The 3,195-nt window shown below is 38.1% G+C and overlaps 1 non-coding gene across 1 annotated transcript; it reads right to left on the reverse strand.

Annotated features, from left to right (window-relative positions):
- Nucleotides 1-2,692: 2,692 nt before the first annotated feature.
- Nucleotides 2,693-2,877, reverse strand: LOC139957850 (U2 spliceosomal RNA). The gene has a single exon (XR_011789544.1). It is a non-coding gene; the product is annotated as a U2 spliceosomal RNA (small nuclear RNA).
- Nucleotides 2,878-3,195: the final 318 nt, after the last annotated feature.

Raw genomic sequence — 3,195 nt, forward strand, 5'->3', positions numbered from 1 at the left:
TTGCCCTGAAAAACAAAGGGTAGTCTGTATTTTGCTATCGGAAAGGGTGCATATAAAAACAAAGAGGTGAATTCATAACATTTGCTGTATCATTTACATAGGATTCTTGGCTTGAATCTTTATTACTTTTGATAGACTCAGCCGCACAATGTACTTACAATACCGGTAACTATGTAAACTACTGTTTATTGAGCAAGATATGAAGGAGTAACTTCGGAGGGATATTACTCCAAGTGTGCAACTGTTATACTATGACGGTGGCATCATTTATAACTGTATTCATTTTAATTGGGCCAACATGCCGATTTTTAAACGCCACGATTATTCCGAACAGTTAGTTTTGAAGACATACAGGAAGGTAAGTGCAACGATCTGTTGTTAAAGCAATACTTAAAAGAATACCATTATAAGAAACAAAAACTTTTTCACGAGTTCGTCCAGTTCTATTCCAATAGACTGTCCTGATTAATAACGAATGAGTCAAGAAATTAACATAAGTTTGTTAAAAGCGTTGCATGTGTCAAGACAATTCATAGTGTTTTTAAAAAGAGTCCCCGAACCCGCCAAGCCTATAATTACGACAGTTCCCCCTGGCTTTGTAGAAGTCTTCGGCAGGTAAAAGCTATCATTCAATCCCTTTTCTGACACATCGACCATGCACAGCACCTTCAATTTTCCGTCTCACTGTACGAAGCGTCTGAGTTTTAGCTACAGGGCAACGAACTTTAACCCAAATTTTATCCTTCAGCCTGAAAGGCCATAAAATTTACAAAATTACTCCAATCGCCCCCTTTTCCACCAAATATTCTTCTACCATTGTACTTTAATTAAAATAAAACCTCACATTATTTGATAACACCGCGCAAAAGTGCTACAAACGTGGATTTTTCGCAATTAAAATAATAGATTTATCAAAAACGTTCATTTCATTTTTCCAAAATAAATTTTGTTGCCAATGGCGAAATTATCGCCGTAGGAATATTTGTTTACAGAAGGGAGCTTAAGCCACCCGAGAAGAAGAGATGGTACCTCAATTGGTTGTTCGGTTTCACCACGGCATTTTCATCCATTTCCGTTTTTTCTTTTCCTTGATATCCGACCCTCTGTGAGGGCTATCGTTGTAACTTTACGTTTTGGACGCTTTCCGCTGGCTAAGAGTGTTTTTAAGCTTGTCCGGTTTGTCAACTACTGTATAGAAGATATATTCGTTGTTCAAAGTAAATGTACATTGTTAGCGGCATTGATGTACTGCAGCGATGATTTGCATGGTTATAGTCGTCTTGGTCAGTTGCTTCCCGCTTTCTGAAAATGCAAATTTTATCAGTGCAACAACGTTCATTTGAAAATGCATGCTTTAATACTACAGTCATTCATTATTTTCTTACCTCCGGCAATGGAACAGACTTGTCTGGTGGATCGCGTGAAATTGGAGTAATTTTCGAGTTGCTATTCTTGCCGAATTGATCATGTAATACACAGGCTAACGTTCTACAAAAATAACATTGCAAGGTGAGCTCACGGGTAGTGGCAAAAGTGCTCGGGGTCTCACTAAAGGGAGGATGTTCAAATGTGAAATTTTCATGCAGGTCCTCATAATGGGTAGTCACACAAATGACTTTTCCGAGTTTTAGCTAAAACCCTTAATTTCAAATATATTAAGAACATCTGACTTTCTGTAAACCATACATTGACTGTATATAAGCTCATGCGCGCCTTGTAAGAAAAAAGAAAAACTAATCACAAGCCCCATTCTGAGATTTTCGCTCAGCCTAGGCTAGCGTATATCTAGTATAGAAATACGAACGAGATCTTGAAAAAAAAAAACACACTCGGTCGATCTCCAGAATGTTGTGGTGGGGGAGGGGTCAGGATGTATGTAGGTGGTAAGCACCGGCTGAGGTCCCTGAGAGGTATACCAGGACACTAAAAACGGAATGTCAGATGGTTTTTCTGTTATAGGTATGTTTACAACGTTCAAAGACGAATGAGATTTTTGGAAGAGACGAAGAGGTGTTTTCGGGGACTTTGTAAAAGATTATTTTAATATGGTGTTGGGGCATTTCCCAAGGGAACATGATACTATCTTAGCGGGCCGTCACCCTTACTTGCCAAAGGCGCTGTAAATTCAATGTAAACAATTCTCTATTTTGAGATGTAATGTTTTTTTAAATTTACACTTCTAATAAAGAGGGTTACTTGGAAGATTTAATTTACTTGTAGGTAAGAATTGTGTTTATTCAATAACCAAATACAAAAGCAGGCTAGACCGTTTTGATGGTAGCCGACGACTCTATGCCTATCGTGGTGAAACACCATGGATAATTTATACGTATATCAAAGAAACGTTTATTTTTGAATGTAAAGAAAAATTTCCCTTACATAAAGCTAACAATAGTCAAAGACGGTTTTCCTAAAATATTTTTCATATTCTATACCTGATAATATTGAGGTATAAGAAGGGCATTAAAATCAGCTCATGTCAAATCGAATCAATTTGAAAAAGTAAGTGGGCTTGACGGTTCGATCCCATCAGGAATTGATGACAAAGTGCTAGTCGATGATGACTATGATGACGATGATGGCAAAGTGCTAGTCGAGTCACAGAGAAGAAAGTTGAACACTAAGGACGTAAACGAATTAGTGAACAAAGGGAAGAAGAAAGAATTCGGGGGGGGGGGGGGAGAGGGTAAACTGTTGAAGGGCCAAAGAGAGAGTGTAACAAATAGACCGTGGAAGGACAGATACGAAATATAGATCTGATCATCGGGACTTGCATCGGTACTGTGACTGTGTGATCATCGTCATGTGTGCATCACCATTCCCCTCGAAAGGGAACAGATACTACACATGATCTTAGCCAAAAGGCCGAGAAGCGAACAGGTCAATAAGGTACAGAAGTTAATGAAACATTTGTGGTAGTCTGTAACGTTAATTCAATCGTGTAATTTTTACGACATGTGAAAACGATTTCAAGATTAATGCCATTTGAAGTCAAAGAGAAACAACACAACAGGGACAAAACAGAAGAAAGGGATATCTAGGAAAACAGATTAGCGAAAACCGAATTGCACTTTGTAGCATAGGAAATTGATATGATTCGTTTGAAGTAATTGTCTCTTTCGATGGTCTGGTAAAATTTCAATTATAAAATGTTAGGCTCAGTGTTGTTTCTACTGCAACCGAAAATCATGACAT

This window comes from Apostichopus japonicus, chromosome 17 (assembly GCF_037975245.1).
Source record: "Apostichopus japonicus isolate 1M-3 chromosome 17, ASM3797524v1, whole genome shotgun sequence".
In the NCBI taxonomy this organism is placed as follows: Eukaryota; Metazoa; Echinodermata; class Holothuroidea; order Aspidochirotida; family Stichopodidae; genus Apostichopus; species Apostichopus japonicus.